We start from the raw sequence: 20,851 nt of genomic DNA on the forward strand, positions 1-20,851 counted from the left end.
AGGAGTAACCACTGGTTTTTGTAACATGAAGGTTCTTGGTAGTGACCTTGCAAATGCAGTCTCCATCATGTGGTAGGTGTTGAGTGAAGGTCTGAAGTTGCCAAGAAAGGTAAGACTCACACAGGCACTGGTTGGAACAACTCTCTACTCATGTAGAGAAGACAGAACAAGATCGGCCTCAATAGCACACATCAGTCCCTCTTGGCCAGTGGGTCTCATTCCACAGTTGACACAGGGCTAGTAATATTCACACATCACTCTTTGGTATTGTGGTTGGACCTTATTGAAGGACCTCATTCTCCCCGCCAGGAACAGATACAGAAATGGGGTTGGCTAGATGTCATATGACACACATGCATAAACAGAGCAGAGATAAAGTTTATTGTGTACCCAGAATAAGAAGAGAGTTTCTCTGATAAAGAGAAGAAACTGGGAGAGAGGGGAGGACTTAGTTCCCAGCCTACATTATCAGAGAATGCTCCAGGCCCAACCAAGGCTTCTCATGAGGTGGTCCAGGTGAATGTTGTAGGGGCTGTGGAAGACTACCATTCCAACTGTAAGAAAGAAGCCTGATTAAAGTGAATTAAATAATGAATATAAAATATCTTAGTTGAGATGTTTCTTCTGAGAAGAACTGGACCCACAGACAGAGGAGGTGATGGTGTCAAGGGAGAAGTTTTATAATTTCCATTCTTTAACAGGAAATCACAAACCCTCATATGCACACTAGACTTAACATGTTAAAGCCACCAAATAAGGCTCAATAAACTGGCATCCACGAAGCATGAGATATTCTAGATACATGACTTTTCCAAAAAATTAAAGTTTATCCTATCAAACATCAATTTTTAAAGTTTTATGCATTTTGTGTAAATTCTTCTAAAAAATACTAACAAATTCTTTGCTTCCCAGATCATATTATGAACAACAATTACATACCGAACTAGATAGTATATGATGGTCTTTCAGGGACTATCAAAGTGGGTATGAATATTTGCTACTATAAAAGATGAGTCAACAGCTACAGATTTTGAATTAACACCAAGATTAACACCAAGGACCCTAGAGATGCTGAGACAAGGATTTCCTTCCCCCAGAGAAAACATTTCCCTAGACCTGGTGAGCTGAATTCACAGTGTAGACTCCTACACTGTGAGAAATTAAGTGTCAGTTGTAGTATTTCTGTTTATCCAGCTCTAAGGAACTAAGAAAATTCTCTAGGAAATTCTGATATACTTACCCTCACCCCCTAATAGTGCTGGTTAGAACTATTAGGCAGTAAGAGTTAAATAATGAAATTGTGTGATTTATCTTGAAACAAAAAATTAAGAATATAATTAATGAAATTTATCACCAAAATTAATGCATTTTTGTGGTCTTTATTATTATTTTAATATTCTTTGAATATATATATAATACCACACACACACACACACACAAAAAAAAACCCAAAAAAACCCAAAAACATTACTGTCAAGTCAATTGTGGCTCATAGTAAACTATTTTTTTTTTTGTTAGTGAACCTATAGGACAGAATAGAATTGTCCCATAGGGTTTCCAAAGTTGTAATCTTTAGAGAAGCAGATTACCACATCTTTCTCCCACAGAACAGCTAGTACGTTCAAACCTTTCAGTTAGCAGCCAAGTGCTTAACCACTGTACCACTAGAGTTCCTAAATCATGTATATGTATATAAATTATATATACATTGGTCCTCACAACTGGACCAATGAGCAGCATCACAATAAATGGAGAGAAGATTGAGGTTGTCAAAGAACTCACGTTGCTTGGTTCTACAATCGATGCCAATGGAAGCAGCAGTCAGGACATTACACAATGTGTAGCATTGGGAAAGTCAACTGCGAAAGAACTGTTTCAAGTGCTGAGGAGCAAGGATGCCTCCTTGAGAACTAAGGTGCGTCTGACACAAGCCATCATATTTCTAATCACCTCATATGCATGTGAGAGCTGGACAATGAATAAGGAAGACCGAAGAAGAGTTGATGCTTTTGAGTTGTGGTGCTGGTGAAGAATCCTGAAAGTACCATAGACTGCTAAAAGAACTAACAGATCTGTCCTGGACGAAGTGCATCCGAAATGCTCCTTGGAAGCGAGAATGGCCAGACTTCGTCTCACCTATTTTGGTCATGTTGTCAGAAGGGACTATTTCTTGGAGAAGGATGTCATGCTTGGTAGGGTGGAGGGTCAAGGAAAGAGGGGGAGGCCTTCAATGAGATGGATTGACACGGAGGCTGCGATGATGGGTTCAGGTATAGCAGGGATCATGAAGCTGGCACGGGATCGGGCAGTGTTTCGTTCTGCTGTGCATGGGGTCGCTATGAGTTGGAAATGACTTGATGGCACCTAACAACAACAATATTTTCTGAGCTCAAACTGCAGTTCCAGTAGTGTTTTCTGAACCTCAATGCAAGTGCAAAGGAAATTTCCATATTTTGAAATCCACTTACCTGTGCAATGAGAAGCTTCCACTTAACCTTCAAATGGAAGTAATTAATCTGCTGTGCAGTGCCATGCTAAAGGACAGATATCAAGAGAAAAATCTAACAGAATTTTATCAATGTCTTGCAAGTGATGACCATGCTAACAGAACCACATTGACTGAAAAACACATGAAAAGATGTTCAACTTCATTGGCCATTACCCAACATCGTTGAGTCAGTTCCACCTCATAGCAACCCTATAGGACAGAGTAGAACTGCCCCATGGGGCTTCCAAGGCTGCAAATCTTTACAGTAGCAGACTGCCTGATCTTTTCCCTGCAGAGTGGCTGGTGGTTTGAACTGCCAAACTTTTGGTTAGAAGTTGAGTGCTTAGCACTGCACCACCAGAACTCTCTCTATATATGTATAACACAAAAGGTATGGAAAAAGAAATCATGTGGTTTTGGATTGATAATAGTATTTGATAGTACTTATAGTCACAACAAGGAGCTCTGGTGGCATTTGACTGCTAACCAGAAGGTTGGAGGTTCAAACCCACCAGCCACTCCATGGAAGGAAAATGGAGCAATCTACTTCTATAAAGATTTACCACCTTGGAAACCCAGTGGGGGTCACTATGAGCCAGGACTGACTCAATGCCAGCGAGTTTGGTTTGTTTGTGGTGTATCATCACAAAAGATATTTTCAAAGATGAAATATGTATAATCTTATTACAAATTGGCATTAACAGATGAACGTTTTAACTGATTTTGATACAAAAAACCCCCAAACCCACTGCCATCAAGTTGATTCTGACTCATAGTGACCCTGATTGGGTTTCTGAGGTGGTAAATCTTTCCAGAAGTAGATTGCCTAGTCTTGCTTGCGCAGAGTGGCTAGTAGGTTTGAACCACCCACTATCTGGTTAGCAGTCAGATGCTGTAGGCACTGTGTTACCAGAGCTCCTTCTGATTTTGGTAAGCAACACTAAGTTTGAACTCCAGTCAAGCAAAATGTTATCTCTCCCCAAAAGAATTATCTTCTTATTAGTTGTGGTGCAGTGAATTGCTTGGTATGACTTCTCTAGCCATAGTCTTTGTAACTCCCACTGTATTACTGAGTGAGACCATGCAAATAAGGTGTGTAGAAGTCTGGTGTTGAGACTGGTTAGTTTTGCCACTCTGCCAGCTTAAAATGAACCCTCCTATTGGCAGAGGTGAGGCTCTCATTGCCATCAAGACAGAAGAGCTGGAGGTGAATAGAGTCTGTCCTTGGACCCAAGATCCCTGCACTGGACCTCCTGGGTAGAGACACCTGGCTGAGAGAGATGGCTTGCTGAGATGGTGGCAGAGGGACCAAGAGGCAGGAGACAGAGCAGTTGACTTTCTGGCCTATGGAGTGAGAAAGCTAAGTGCCTCTGGGCAGGAGGCTTGCTGATGGAGTGGAGTGCACCTAGATGTACCTATTGGGAGAGCTAAAAGAACTTTGTAATACTTGCCCAAGCAGGGCAGAGGCCAGACCAAAAGACTAAGTGCCAGAGAGTCTTGTCTGAGGGCACAAGAGAGGGGAGACTGTCTTGACCGAAGAATTGTATCTGAGTGCATTCCTGAACTTGAACTGTAGTCTATTACTTCCCTAATAAATTCCATAATCGTGAATATAATCTGTGAGTTCTGTGTGGCCATTGCAATGAATTATTGAACCCAATGGAGAAGTAGTGAGTTCTGTGGGAGGAATGGCTGGAGTCAGAATTGGTAAAAAGGCTGGAGGGTGGTGACAATCTGACCTCATAGAATTAAGCCTTGGGCTCAGTTCATGGAGACTCTGTTTCCCCCTCATGAGATTGAAGGAGGTCAGAAGACACCGCCTCCATGCTCTTTTTGCATTAGTAGACTTGTATTAAAAATGATAATAAATTACTGCTGTTATTATTATATTTAAAATTTTATCAGTAATAATTTATGAAAATATTTGTACTTTTTTGTTATATAAGTATTTACATAGTATCCTTGATTTTGCATCTTGGCCTATAAAAAAACCCACTGCCATCGAGTCAGATCCAACTCATAGTGACCCCTCCTTGGGTTTCCAAGGCAGTATCACTATGGAAGTAGATTGCCCAACCATCCTTCCAAGGAGTGGTTGGTGGGTTTAAACCGCCAACCTTCCGATTAGCAGTCAAATGCCTTAGGCACTACATCACCAGAGCTCCCACGTCTTGACCTGTTGTTGTTGTTGTTATGTGCCATCGAGTCGGACCCAACTCATAGCGACCCCTCCTTGGGTTTCTGAGGCAGTATCACTATGGAAGTAGATTGCCCCATCTTCCTTCAAGGAGTGGCTAGTGGGTTTGAACTGCCAGACTTCTGGTTAGCAGTCAAGTGCCTTGGGCACAATGCGACTACAACACCTAAATTTTTGTAGTCTAGTCTTTTACAGAAAAAGTTTGCAGCTCCCTTGTCTAAGCCAGTGTCATGTCTTCCTTGCATAATTCCAGATTTCAGGCTATGGAATTATCTTGCTTCTGTCTACTTTGTTCAACCATACTGGACTCTTTTCTCTTCCTTAAACACAGCAAGTCCTTCCCTTGCTCAGAACTTTTATACTTGCTTCTTTCTTTGTTTGGAATGCCTTTAAAGGTTCATTCTCATCCTTTTGGTCTATGTTGTTGTTGTTGTTAGATGCTGTTGAGTTGGCTCTGATTCATAGCTACCCTATGTTCAACAGAACGAAACACTGCCCAGTTCTGTGCCAGCCTCACAATCCTTTCTATACCTGAGCCCATCGTTGCAGCCACTGTGTCAATCCATCTTGTTGAGGGCCTTCTCCTTTTTCACTGACCTTCCACTTTACCAAGCATGATATCCTTCTCCAGGGAATGGTCCTTTCTGACAACATAACCAAAGTAGGTGAGATGAAGTCTGGCCATTCTCATTTCCAAGGAGTAGTCTGGCTGCACTTCTTCCAGAATGGATTTGTTAGTTCTTCTGGCATTCCATGGTACATCTAGTATTCTTTGGCAACACTACAACTCAAAAGCATAACTCTTCTTCAGTCTTCCTTATCTATTGTCCAGTTTTCACATGTATGTGAGGCAACTGAAAATACCATGGCTTGGCTTAGTCTTCAAACAGACATCTTTGCTCTTCAGCACTTTAAAGAGGTCTTTTGCAGCAGATTTCCCAGTGCAATATGTTGTCTGATTTCTTGACTGTTGGTTCCAATGGTGGATTCAAGTGGAATCAAGTTATATGAAATCTTTGACAACTTCATTTTTTTTCTCCATTTATCATGATGTTGCTTATTGGTCCAGTTGTGAGAATTTTTGTTTTCTTTATGTTGAGATATAATTCATACTGTAGACTGTAGTCTTTAATCTTCACCCATAAGTGCTTGAATAAAGTCATCTTCCCTTTCAGCAAACAAAGTTGCATCATCTGCATATCTCATGTTGTTAATGAGTCTTCCTCCAATCCTGATGCCACATTCTTCTTCACATAGTCCAGCTTCTTGGATTATTTGCTCAGCATACAGATTGATTAAGTATGATGAAAGGATATAACCCTGACACACTCCCTTCCTGATTTTAAACCATGCAGTATCCCCTTGTTCTGTTTGAATGATAACGTCCTGGTCTATGTACAAATTCCTCATGAGTACAATTAAGTGTTCTGGAATTCCCATTCTTCTCAATGTCATTCATAATTTGTTATCATCAACACAATCAAATGCTTTGCATAGCCAAACACAAATAAACATCTTTTTGATATTCTTTGCTTTCACCCAAGATCCATATGACAACAGCAATGATATCCCTTGTTCCACATCCTCTTCTGAATCCAGCTTGTATTTCTGGAAGTTCTCTGTCAATATGCTGCTGCAATTGTTTTGGAATTATCTTCAGTAAGATTTTACTTGCATGTGATATTAATGATATTGTTTGACAATTTCCACATTCTATGGGACCACCCTTCTTTGGAATGGGTACAAATATGGCTTTTCCAGTCAGTTGGCCAGGTAGCTGTCTTCCAAATTTTTGGTATAGATAAATGAGTGCCTCCAGTGTGGCATCTGTTGAAACATCTCAGTGGGTATTCCATCAATACCTGGAGCCTTGTTCTTTGTCAATTCCTTCAATGCAGCTTTGACTTCCTTCTTCAATACCATTAGTTCTAGATCATATCACTTCCTGAAATGGATGAACATCAACCAATATTTTTTGGTACAGTGACTCTGTGTATTCCCTCCATCTTAGTATTTCAGGGCTATTTTTTGGCCTATAGGTATAGCCTAAAAAGACTGAATCAAAAAAAAAGGAAAAGGAAGACCCTCAATGAGATGGATCAATACAGTGGCTGCAACAATGAGCTCAAAGATGGCAAATATTGTGAGGATGGTGCAGGAATTAGGCAGTGTTTCATTCTGTTGTATATAGGGTTCCTATGAGTAAGAAAGGAGCTCTGGTAGCATAGTGGCTAAAGCACTTGACTGCTAACCAGAAGGCTGGTGGTTCAAACCCACCAGCCACTCCTTGGAAGGAAGGTTGGGCAATCCTACTTCTGTAGTGATACTGCCTCGGAAACCCAAGGAGGGGTCGCTATGAGTTGGGGCCGACTCGATGGCACATAACAACAACAACAACAACATGAGTAAGAAACTACTTGATGGCACCTAATGATAACAACAATGTGAACTGAATATACACCACCTGTCTGTCTGTCTGTGATACCAGGGTGGTCAGAATGTTGCTGTAATGTTGGAAACTATACCACTGGTGTTTTAAATGCCAGCAGGGTCACTCATGGTGGACAGGTTTCAGTAGAGCATACAGACTAGAAACAAAGCCTGGCTAGCTACTTATGAAAATGAGCCAATGAAAACCTATGGGTCACACAGAATATTGTGTCATATAGTACTAGAAGATGAGTTCCTAGGTTGGAAGGCACTCAAAATACACAGTGGCCACAACAAAGGACTCAATCATACCAATGATTGGGAAGATGGCATAGGAAAGGACAATGTTTTGACCCCTTGTACATGGGGTCATTGATAAGAGCTGACTCAGTGGCAACTAACAACAACAGAATGAGTATCCACTTCCTGTTGTTCTTTAACACATTTCCTTCATACTTATTTATTTATCTTTTACTTAGCCATTCTCTGTCTCTTCCACCAGAATTGAAGCTCCATGAGACCAGGCCCCTCATTCTCTTCTTCATCAGTGATTGGCACATAGTAGATGCTAAATAATAAAGAAATAATTATTTATTTATTGTGATTTGGGTGAAAGTTTACAGAGCAAATTCATTTTCCATACAGCAATTCATGTGCATTTTGTTTCACAGCATCGACTGCAATTTCCCCAGTGCAACAGCTCTCTTCACACTTCCTCCCTGTAGTTATCTCTTGTCTGTGTCTTTTTTTCCTATGCATTCCTGCCCCATAAGCTATTTCCCTACCCAAATCCTGCCCTTCTGTTCTCCCATGATTGAGTACTCTCTGGGTTATTGCTTCAGTGATTTTTAGCTTTACCACTGTTTACTAGATGATAAGCATAATAAGATGGTAATTTTCACAGTCTGATTTTGAGATGGTTAGATATTTGTAAATGTAGTTATGTGCATTGTTTACCAACTTGATGTGCAAACACTCACCCTTACATTTGTTCTCCAAAGTACAGGAAGTTAGAGTTAACACTCTCCAATCAATAAAAACCCTAGTATTCTCCTGGGGCCATCTTCTCTGGATAGGAGTAAGAGCTGGGTATGCTTACTTACTGGGTTTTTAGCATCAGTCCTGATTGTCCTTGCTGCTTTCTAGTGGAGCAGGTTCTCAGAATTATTCCTTGAGGCTAGAACACTTGTTACTACAAGTGTGATATGAGGATTAGTATCACCTAGGAGTTTCTTAGAAATGCAGAATTTCACCCCAGCACTATTGAATCAGAACTTCTAATTAACAAGATTCTCAGGTCAATCTTATGTCACACCCAGACATGGGTTTCTAGTTAATCTAGAAGCTGATACAAGATGGTTTTGTTGCTTCCACCGAACCCTCTGAGATCCTGCAGAGATCTTTGCCCCATGTAGCACAACTGGCTTCTGATGGTAACTGCTGCATTATTGTCCTTCTTGTCTGGGATGGAGCCACAGTACTTCCACTTCCAAGTCATCCATGGATGGGATGTAGCTCAGTAGAGTCCAAATTGTAATCTTTAGCAAAGCCTAACAGTTGATTTAGGGATATTAGAATCATTATGGAACACAGTTCTACTCTGACACACATGGGTCAACTCAACAGCAACTGGTTTATTATTGTGCTAACAAACCTCTAAAATGACTGATTTGAGTATCTGATTGATAAGGTCAGAATTAAAACTCCATTTTGTTACAAGCTCTTGCTTCTGCATTACTAAGATGCAACTTTGACTTCTTCCCACTCATATGCATATGGAGTTGGGCCTCTGGGTGGAACCAGGAGACCCTGGCCCCCTATCAATCCTCTTGTTTAGCTCTCCTGGCTCTTGATCCTAAGCACTCTTAGTAAATATGTAAATAAGGATAAATAAATGAGAAACATAACTATAGGAGAATGAGTTTACTCAAGAAATTCCAGGAAGAAGTTAGTTAAATCATACCTTGTGGCTGTGACCATGTGACCTTTCTCTTTTTAGTTTTACTATGAAAGCACATCTCTCCTTCTGTACTTCCAAGCAACTTTGTATTCCCTACAGTGTTGCTGCCCAATTTGAAAATTGTTTTATTCCTCAATAAATCTCTTTACTTTTATTTTCACAGAGTATGTGGTTTTACTCTTTGACATTTTCTGGTGTCAGATACATGGGATTCAAAGGTGCATTATCTTCACAGCTTCTGAGAATCCAGAGCTTTGGTACCAGTGCAGGGCTCTTGAACCCTTTCATGCCCATGGACTCTTGGGAGCCATCCCAGGGAAAAAGTCTCTTGAATGGAGCTCAGCTTCCTTATGTTGATGCTCTTCAGTATTTATTGTTGGACTTCTTCTTTTTTTTTTTTTTTTTAATTGTGATTTGGGTGAAGATTTACAGAGCAAATTCACTCTCCATACAGCAGTTCACATATACTTTGTCTCATGTCATTGACCACAGTTTACCACAATGCAACAGCTCCCCTCCCACTTCCTCCCCATAGTTACCACTTCCCAGTGTCCATCCCTCCATACTCTCCTGCCCCTTGAGCTGTCTCCCTGTGCATAAGCAGCCCTTCCTTCTCCCATGATTGTTCTCTCCAGGGCGTGTGTCTACTTGAGGTAAATGTTCAACTCACATGCCTGTACTTTGTTTGGCTGGAAACCACAGGTGTGGATTCAATTTTTTGGACTTCTTTTGTACTTGCATTTTCCGTTTACACCAAATATTTTGTTGATTCATTGACAAATTAAGTTTGGTGAGGCTGTTGTTGTGATTTTCCCAACCCTAATAAGCTGCAAAAATCACAGGCACAGGAGGCAAAACCTGGTCCACTCCCAACGGTAAACTTCTGACAGGACTCTGGTTGACTTAGGGAGAATCAAAGTTTCAGTGTGTATTCAGGTGTCAGTGTGCATTAGATTTTTGTGCACATTCCAGCTTAATAGAACATGCATTCACTCTTTTAACAACATGGGAAATGCCACCTCTAAGGACTCAGCAGGGCTTCCTTCAGACACTGGGGCTGTTTAGATGAACAAACACTTTGACCCCCGTAATTGCTTATTTTTGGAGCATTGGCATAATATTACTAAAGATGGTTTATAAAACCAGAGGCCACTGTGAGACTCCTTTCAACTGGATAAAGTATAAAAATTGTCCCAAGATAAGAGGGAACAATTTTCAATTGACAGTGGTGCCACCTTGTCTGCCAACAACCCCACTTGTTTACAGAAGTCCCTTCCCCAGAATAGAAAAATCTTAATAATGGTGGGGGCTACCAATCAAGAACAAACAGCACACACTCAGCCTGTCTCTCTACATTCGGGTGCTATAGAAGATATGTACCCCTTTTTGCTTAACCCTGACACCCCAGTAAACTTATCCCAGTGAGATCTTTTTCTAAGTGGAATTTCCATTTCCAGTTTACTGAAAAGAAGACAGTTTATTGAATTTTCCAGACAAACATAAGCAAATGGATTCTGAATCAGAAAACATTCAAGATAAGGAGGAAGATCTTTTTTTTTATCTGAAGGCATTTAATGTGCCTCAGCAATAATGCAGTTTTTCTGATCCTTTAGACTGCCTTTGCTCCATAACAGAAACTTTATGGACCACTACCTCTACAGATGTTGGCTGAGTACTGCCAGCAGACCCAATTAAGATCCAAATTGATACCCCCCAGTTGTTACCTAAAACTTCCCCAAATCCTTTGAAACATGAAGCCAAAGAAGGACTTGCTTCTATAATTCATGATTTCCTTACTAAAAGCTTACTTATTTCCTTTACTAGCCCCTGTCACACCCTTGTTTTTACGTTGAAGAAACCAAATAATCAGGGCTGGAAGTTTGTTCAAGACTTCCATGCCATTAACCACATTATCATTCCCAGAATCCCCATAGTTCTTAAACCCCATCTACTCCTTCTAATATTCCTCCAGAAGCCACTCAATCTATAGTCATTGATTTATGCACTGCTTTTTTCCTGCGCACCCTGACAACCAAGATTTGTTTACTTACACGTGGGAAGACCAACAGTATACCTGGATTGTGATTCCTCGAAGTTTCACAGATTCTCCCACTTATTTTCCTCAAGCCTTACATGCAGATGTGCAGCCTTTACAATTTGCCCATTGATCTGCTCTGGTACAGTATGTTGATGATTTGCTAGTTTGTTCTAGTTCTCAACAGGCCTGTCTTGAGAACAATATTTAGTTATGGAAACATTTGGTTTCTGATGAACACAACGTTTTCAATAAGGAACTACAATTGGCATAACCTTCAATTAAATACTTAGAGTATATAATTTCAAGCAAAGGATACTTCATCAACCCCAAATGGAAGGAACACATTTTAACCTTCTCTGTTTCTATTACAAAGAAATAAAGTGATTTTTAGGGCATTGTGGCTATTGCTGGACTTGGATACCAAAGATTATGAGGCTGGCACAGGACTTGACAGTGTTTCATTCTTCTGTACACAGTGTTGTTATGAGTTGGAGCCAACTCAATGGTGCCTAATGACAACAACAACAACAAGCACAACCTTTATATCAACATTTGAAGGCTTCCAAACCAGAACCTTTTCAACTTTCAGAAGATGGTAAGGAAGTAATACTGAAATTAAAAGAATCACTAGTTGATATTCTGGCTTTGGAATTTCCTAAATATAACTTCAATTTTTCACTTTTTGTGCATAATGTGTCCAGAAAGGTCTTAGGAGTGCTTACCCAAGAGCATGGAGACCAATTGGGTCTGCAACTAGATTCATTTGCTAAAGGATACCCTCCTTGCCTTACAGCAGTGGTTGGCACCACAAAGTTACTAGAGGCAAAAGCAAATATAGTTTTAGGAAATTTCATTGATGTTTATATTCCTCATACAGTGTCTACCATTTTGAATTCTATATTAAGCCAGCAACTTTTTTTTTTAAGTAGACTTACTTCATATGAAGTCCTCCTCTTGGCTGCCTCTAACATTCACTATACACAGTATCCTATTTAAACCCTTTTATTCTCTTAAGCTTCCTGCTGATAATGACTACCCTCTTCTTGGTTGTATAGACTTAACAGAACTCCTTTTACCTCCCAGAAGAAATTTACAGGTTTTTAACCAAGATATAATTTTATTTGTGAGTGGATCATACTTGACACCTGACCCTACTGGTTCTAATTACCAGGTAGGAGACATTACTACCTCCACTGAAGTCCTTGAAAGTGGAACCCATCCTGAAGTCACTTTGGTCCAACAATATAAACTGATTAAACTTACGAGGGCTTGCAAATGGACTTCTGGATGGTCAGTAAAAATTCACATAAACTAAAAGTATGGCTTCAGGGTAGTCTTTTATGGAAACAAAGTGGGTTCCTGACTTCTGGCACCTTAGTGGCAGACCTATTAGAATCCCTTTCCTTCCCTCTGAGATTGTTGTGATTAAAATATCAACCCATCACCCTAAATTAGTGCCACAAATAGAAGAGATTAGGGAGAAAAACTTGGCTGATAGAACAGCCAAGCAAACTGCTTCCCAAATTCTAATTTCCCTCATGATTAATCATGAGGAGGATAAAAAGCAGGGGAATGAATTTACTCATAATAACCTTAAACTGCATCTGGCTTTAGAACTCCTGTTCAAATACCAATATTTGGCTCTTAAGGATGAAATTAAAATATGGGAAAATAATGAGTGTTCTAAGGATTTGAAACAATGAACAGAGACTAATGGAAAAATTGTTTTACCCAAATATCCTAACAGAAATCTCATGTTTCAAAATTTACGTGAAATCACCCACTTGGGACATGAACAAATGATTGAAACCATGAAAAGTATTGTTGGGAAAATTCTTTGAAGTTGCAAAAATGTGGTTTCCCATGGTTTAGTCTGCCCCAAACAAGCTGCCTCTCAGATTTTCATGTCTCCTGTAATAGCTGAGGGAATGTTCAGCCATGAACATAATGAATAGTACTCCTTTGATTTATTTATATACTATTGTACCCCAACAAAGTTACCTTAGAGAATCTCTTTAAACATCAAAAAATTAACTTCAGCTGATGAAATAGAGAAATTGAAGAAACATGATTGTTCCTAAGAAACTAATTCTGGAATATGGATAAGACCTAGTCAGAAGCCTATCTTTCCCAAATCTCTCCATATCCCTATGTTGAAAATAGTACACATACACTCTTACTTGGGGAGACATAAAATGATGGAAACTTTAAAGAAATACTGATGGGGAAAGCTTTTTGAAGCCACTGAACATGTTACTTCTCATCGCTCCATTTGCTCTCCATTTAATTCAGGCAATCCTCTAAAGCTCCACTTGTGAGATATTCCTTCCCTTCAGGGTCCATGCTTGAGTGAAAAGTTGATTTTATTTAACTTCCACATTTAAATTTCTATAAATATGTCCTTGTTGTAATTTGTATGTTTTCACTGTGAGTAGAAGCTTTTCATTATCACTAAGCTGCTGCCACTTTTGTAGCTAAAAGCCTTCTTGAAAATATCATCCCTACATGGGGAGCCCCAAACTTTCTTTGCAGTGACTGAAGGACTTATTTTAATGGACAGATAATTAGAGAAATATATAGAATTTTCCCTATTTTTCAAAGATTCCATTGCCCTTACTACCCTCAATCTTCTGATCTTGTGGAGAGGACTAATGGGATAACAAAATGATTCAATTAATTAAGATTTCTAAATCCTTACAACTGTCTGGGATAAAGTATTGCCTTCAGTCATTTTGATCTGAAGGTCTACCCCATTTGGGCCACATAAATTAACCCCACATGACAGTATCACTGGACAGCATATGACCTTCCTTTATTGTTCTGCCTCTATTGATTCTAGTCTAATTCAACCTGAATTATTGAGATATTGCCAGTACTTAATCCAACACTCTAAAGAGAACTCTTCATAGGTTAAAGAAGCTTTTGACAATCAAAAGGCTGATGTATACAATTACCTACCATTAAACATGGAGATTATGTCTATTGGAAAAGATATCATTCAAAAGATTGTCTTGAGCCTCATTAAAAAGAGCTATGCTTGGTTCTCCTTATTAACCCTTGTGCCACTAAACTGCAGGGAGTTAAGATTTAGAGTCACTATTCCAGTTAAAGAAGAAAAAAAGCACCTACTTGACTGTTAAACCTATTGAAGGACTTAAACTAAAGTTCAAATGTCTCAGTGGCCAGAAACAGATGACATCAGATGTAGATAGCTCTTCCAAAGATCACAGAACAAGAACCCATGCAAGCTATTGGGATTCCTGGACTTTGACAATAATTGTAGCCATTTTTTATATTAATTACTGTACTACATACTTGTGGTCATATTTCCTGGTAAGATTTCAGCTATTATGCTATTTATTATATTACTTCTATATAGTTTTCTTTCAGTATGAAGGCTTTCATAAATTTTATTTTACTACTTTCAATAATCCCCACTAATAGTTGGAAGAAAAATGGATTTGGTGATCTAGCTCAATCGATAGCTATTACATCTATCACATTATAGCCTTGTGCCTACCACTACTAATATCAGTGACACCATTGTCAAATGGCTGATGTGTGTCTAATTATGGCTTCCTCTTGGACTATTAGATCCACTTCAGATACCTTATCTTAAATTGACCAAAAAATGGTATGATCAACCTGGATACTACATCACATCCATACAAAGAGACTATTCATGTTGCATCAGTGATCTCAAGTCCTTAATAGAAAATGAGCTCATACAAACTAAACAATCCATTCCAAAAAATACATACCCATAAGGAGCACATAGGGTATGGTCTGTGCTCCTTAGGGGTATGTATTTTTGTGTGGAGGATCAGAATACCATAAAGAATATGAATGAAATCCAAGTAATGAAACATATATCTGTACACTCCCTTGCATGAATGTTTGGAGGTTGAGAGGTCAATGCACCTTGGGACATCTAGGGGTTCCTTTAGATATTCATCCTTATAATGAAAGCCCTCATTGCAGAAACAATTTGGAAACCCTTGATAATCCTGTTAATCCTAAAATTTGTTATAAAAGAGGATGAGAAGATCCTGGAAATCCAGTGGCAGACAGACCCAATATAGGATAAATATTTCTTTGAGCCTTTCTTCCTTTGTATGACTTTCCCTTAACCTGAAAAACATACCAGTGATTTATTTGCCACTATGAGTCGGGGCTGACTCGATGGCAAATAACAACAACAACAACATTACCCAAATTGCTGATTATATTGCAGATGGAATGTCAAAAAACCCGAAAAAAAACAAATTCACTACTGTGGAGTCAGATCCGACTCATGGTGACCTTTCCTTGGGTTTCTGAGGCAGTATCACTACAGAAGTAGATTGCCCAATTTTCCTTCCAAGGAGTGGCTGGTGGGTTTGAACCATTAGCCTTCTAGTTAGGACTCAAATGCCTTAGGCCAACAAAAAATCCTTAGAATCTCTTGCTAAAGTAGTATAGAATAATAGATTGGTCCTTGATTTCCTTTTAGCCCAACAAGGAGGAGTTTTCTGTCATCAACATCTCCTGTTGCACTTGGATAAATCCCATAGGAGAAACAGAAGAAGATACTACAAACGTTTGTCAGAAGACTACTTGGTTTCACTCAATACCTCTGTTTTGGCCCTCTTGCTCTTTTCTAACAGAAACATAAGTGGATGGTTTCAACCAACAAGGATTTATTCTCTTACAGTTTAGGAGGCTAGAAGTCCAAGTTCAAAGTGCCAGCTCTAGGGGCTGGGTGAAGGCCCCTGACCTTGGGCTTCAGCTCTGCCTCTTGCTCCCAGCCCACTGGAATTGGAGGTGTCTCTTAATTCCAGCAGCTACAGACTGCTGAGGCTGACAAACCCAAGGTCAACAACAACAAAAATAAAAGCACAGTTCCAAGATTATCAAGCAACAAGACAGGCCACTAGTTCAAGCCCAGAAACAGTCCCATTATTGGCAGACAATATGGCAGGCTGCTCACTGATGACTTGGCCAAATCAGGATCCGAATGTGCCAAGAAGCTCAAGACCTTTCTCAAAGCTTCTTCAAATATACTGGAAGCAGACCACATCCTTAAGGCAGCTGCTCACATAAGATTCCACCATGGAGTTGATTACCAATCTTATCATGGGGAATAACTACATCTAGCTGCCCAGTCACTCAAACCAGGCCCAGCCAAGTTGACACATAATCTTAACAACTGCAACCTCCTATGTCCAGACTTCCTCTTTTTGATATTTTTAACTGGTTGTCTGAAGGTATTGGTTCCTGATTATGCTCACTTGTACAGAAGAATAGTTATCATTGAAATAACCATTGTATGTATAATCAAATATATTATGAAATGCTTGTGTAAAACATGTAACTGCACTGCAATCCCCTTCATGATGCAAAGAATCATGTATTTGAAAGAAACCAAATTTATAGGAGAAATTGACTAACTAGTTCCACACCTTGAGTTAGCATTTTTGATTGCTAAGTCATTCCTCCCAATTTGGCCCTGTTTGTAGCACTGACTGATGAAAGTCAATTAATCTTGAATATGAAGGCTGTCATTATGGCAAAGTTAAGAGGAAAATTAGCCTAACAACTTCAAGGTGTGATACTCTTGAGAGTTGAGCCTGAGACACATCCAAGAAGTCTTTGCAGAAGAAAGGTAATGCCATTGCGGGAGTTCAGTGCTCCCTAGTGGAGGTTTGGAGAAAAAGGAGGAATGTTCTAGCAAACATCAAAAGCTGAGGCACTTGGTATAATAAAATGGCTGACATAAAGTCTGAATCAAAGCTATTTTGTTACAAATTCCTGCTTCTGCATTCCTGAGAATGTAAACTTGACTTCTTCCCATTTATATGCATATGGCTCAGGGCCTCTGGTAGGGTGGAACTGGAAGACTCTGGCCTCTTATTGATCATCTTGTTTAGCCTGCCTGGCTCTTGCTCCAAGCCACTCTTAGTGAATAAGGGTGAAGATCATGAATGTGACTCAAGATGGTTCACAAAGAAGGTAGTTAAAAATAGAATTGTTGATGATGTACTCACCCTGTGGCTGTAACCATGCCACCATCATACATTCCCCTTCCCAATTTTTAATATGAAAGCATATGTCTCCCTTCATACTTCGGAGAAATTTTATATTTTCTACAGAGTTGCTACCTAATTTGCAAATTGTTTTGTCCTCAATGAATCTCTTTACTTTTATTCTAATAGAGTATGTATTCTTATTCTTTGACATTATAGAACTTTACTGAGATGACTCTCTATCTCTCTCTTGGTCATCCCGTACTGTGGCCTTGGATGGCTCAACCTCCCACCCTATTGGAAATGTTTCAGGCAGCACCCTGCCTCAGAGTTTAGATCAAACCAACTCATGGCTGCACAGAGAGAACAAAGTTTTTCCCTGAATTCAGTCTAAGGACTGCCTGTCAAGCCCTTATTTCCTGCCCTACTATTGACCCTTTCCCAGAAAATTGACAGTGGGAACATCCATTCCCTTCAGGGGAAACCCCACCCCCACCACAGGGGTGTGGACTGACATATAATAGTTTGACATAAGCACATTCCCTAAAGTCCAGGTTATTTGGTCTTAAATAACACCACATGTGCAATATCAACAGCCCTGGCACCTTTCTATTCAATTTCTTCTCATCAAGGCTTCCAAAATCTAGGGGTCTAGCCTCATCCTGGGTTACCTGGTTACATAAGCATTCACTTGACATTTTGTTTAAAGTTCATTGAGAACAGGTTATACACTTACATAGGGATTTAAGAAGGAAAATTTGTGATTAAAGAGAACTGACTTAGCTATGAATAAGAGTAAGTGTGGTGTAATTTTCTCCTGATCTCTCCAAACAATAAGTATTAGAAAGTATTAGAAAGATTACCCACCACTTTTGAATTACAAATACCCTGATTCTAAAGAGATTGTCTATTGTTGATATACCTGAACAGAGCTTAAAGAATGACTTTGGATTGCTTAATGCTGTCTGAGAAACCTGATCTAATGGCAATTTTTAGTTTTTCTTTTCCATTTTAGAGCTTTGGTATGAGCTTTAAAAATAACCCAATTATACTGGCTGGAAGGGAGTTTTTCTACTAAATATTTTTTAGTAGCTGGAAAGCAGAAAAGAGAATAACAACTCTTGATCTTTACTGGAAATAATAATAATAATACCTTATATTTGTGTAAGCTAAAAATCATTTTCATGTAGACTGTGTTATTTCATCTTATATCAGTCCTGGAATTATACAGTGCAAGTATTATTATTCTTTTTTTTTAAAGATTTGAAAACTGAAGCCAGGAAATGCTAAGTGGCTGGAAAGTAGTGAAGTCAGGTCTCAATCCCCCATATTTTGATTATAAATTCAATGCTCTCTTTGATTAAAAAAAAAAGTTTGAGTTCTAGTTAAGGGTATGTTTGAGTTAACATGTTGTTGTTGTTGTTGTTGTTATGTGCCGTCGAGTCAGCCCTGACTCATAGCTACCCCTCCTTGAACCGCCAGCCTTCTGGTTAGCAGTCAAGTGCCTTAGCCACTATGCTACCAGAGCTCCCGTTGTTGTTGTTAGGTGCCATCAAGTTAATTCTGACTCATAGCAACCCTATGTACAATGACAAAACACTGTCTGGTCCTGCACCATCCTCACAATCGTTGCTATGTTTGAGGACATTGTTGCAGCCACTGTGTCAATTCTTCTCATTGCTGACCCTCTGCTTTTCCAAGCATGATGTCCTTCTCCAAGGACTGGTCCTTTCTGATAACATGTCCAAATTATGTGAGACGAGGTCTCGTCATCCTCCCTTCCAAGGAGCATTCTGGTTGTATTTCATCCAAGGCAGATTTGTTCATTCTTCTGGCAGTCCATGGTATAGTTAATGTTTTTCACCAACACTAGAACTCAAATGCATCAATTCTTCTTTGGTCTTCCTATTCATTGTCCAGCTTTCACATGCATATGAAACAATTGAAAAGCTTGGGTCAGGTGCACATTGGTCCTCAAAATAGTACTACAGTAAGTAATTTCTGACTCCTTAATAGTGCACCAAGAAAAGTATCCAACTAGAGCTCCTACCTAAATTTCTTCTCTTTTCCCCATTTGTTCTTTTTCTTCTTTTTACCCCCCTTTCCTTGGGAACTCTGGTGGTGTAGTGCCTAAGGCATTTGACTGCTAACCAGAAGGCTGGCAGTTCAAACTCACCAACCATTCCTTGGAAGGAAGACTGGATAAATCTACTTCTTTAGAGATACCACCTCGGAAACCCAAGGAGGGGTCCCTATAAGTAGGAATCGACTTGACAGCAGTGAGTTTGGTTTTTTTGGTTTTCATTTATTTCTCAGATTTGTTTTTCACTTCATTCCCTTCGGCTTAACTTGATTTTTAAAGGACTTTTAACATCCCAGAATGATTCAGTCTAAAGGAAACCGCAGCAGATGCAGAGAAGGAAGTAGAGGAGGGGGTGTAGAAAGCAGGGGGAGATGAAGGCAAGTGCAGGTGTGGAGAGCAGTTTAGCACTGATACACGAATTTCTGTGTCTAGCCTGGTATTCTGAGATGTTCCCTGCTGCTCTGGAATCTCTGTAAACACAGGGATTTGTCTGGAATGACTTTACAGCTCAGCAGGAAACTTGCTAAGTGCCAGGACTCTCAAACTGTGAGTGCTGCTCAGAATACCAGGGAGGAGGTGCTCTTAGACCTGGCTTGTGCCCCTGCCTAGGCCTGCCAGTGCCCATTTCAGCTGGAGAAGGCCACCGACGTTAGTGCTTGCTCCATTCCACTGTGGTGCCTGTTCCATGAATACGGTGGTAGGGCTGAAACACACCTTGCAAAAACATCAACTCTGTCTTTGTGCTGTTACAAGGAGCCACACCTAAATATCCCAGAAAGTCATTTAAAAAAAAAAAAAGGAAAAAAATTTTCACGATAGGAACATTCATGATTTTACTTAGTAATATGTCTTCTCAACATTCTTTTTTTAATGAGAAGAATCTAAATCCTTTTGGCTGCAATTTAATTCTCTTCCTTTTCCTTTCATGTCACATTTTTCAAGAGCTACAGCTTATGTTTCTGTTTCATTGCTGTAATTGCAACATAGGACTTTTGAGTAAGAGAAGCTATGGAAAGGACATGAGTCCCTGTGGGGTGCAAATGGTTACCAGGTCAGGTGTTAACCAAAAGTTGGTGCTTTGAGTTTACCCAGAGGTGAGTTGGAAGAAAGTCTTGGCAATCTACTTCTGCAGAATTAGCCATTGAAAACTCTACTGAGTATACTTCTATGCTGATACACAAGGGGCCACCATGAGTGAGAATTGACTTGACTGATAGCAACAGGTATTGAGAAGACAAGAGAAGGAAAATGTGATGAAAGATGTCTCTGGGAAAAGTAATGCAGAGAAGTCCATTCTGATTTGAAGGAGGTGCTTCGAAGGCTTTAGGAACTCAGGTTAAAGCCATGTAGAATCACTGTTGTGCTGGGGAAGAAAAGGGAAGGCCATGATGAGCTTTTTTCTATTAAGCAATTGACTTACTTCTCCATGCCAAACACTACGGCCTGTCCTCCTGTCAAATGGCTTCCTCTCTAGATAAAACTTGGTAATTTATGTTATTTTTCTATTGATTATGAGTTTGGCCTTGCTGTATTCAAATCCTGGAGATAATTACTTATTTGTATTTTACTTACTAGCAAGTCACTTAACCTCTTTAAACTGAGTATCCTTCTCTGTAAAGTAGAGATTAAAAGATAAAGTGTAATGTAGTG

Source organism: Orycteropus afer, unplaced genomic scaffold (assembly GCF_000298275.1).
Source record: "Orycteropus afer afer isolate SDZICR_OR568_19922 unplaced genomic scaffold, OryAfe1.0 scaffold00214, whole genome shotgun sequence".
Classification (NCBI taxonomy): Eukaryota; Metazoa; Chordata; class Mammalia; order Tubulidentata; family Orycteropodidae; genus Orycteropus; species Orycteropus afer.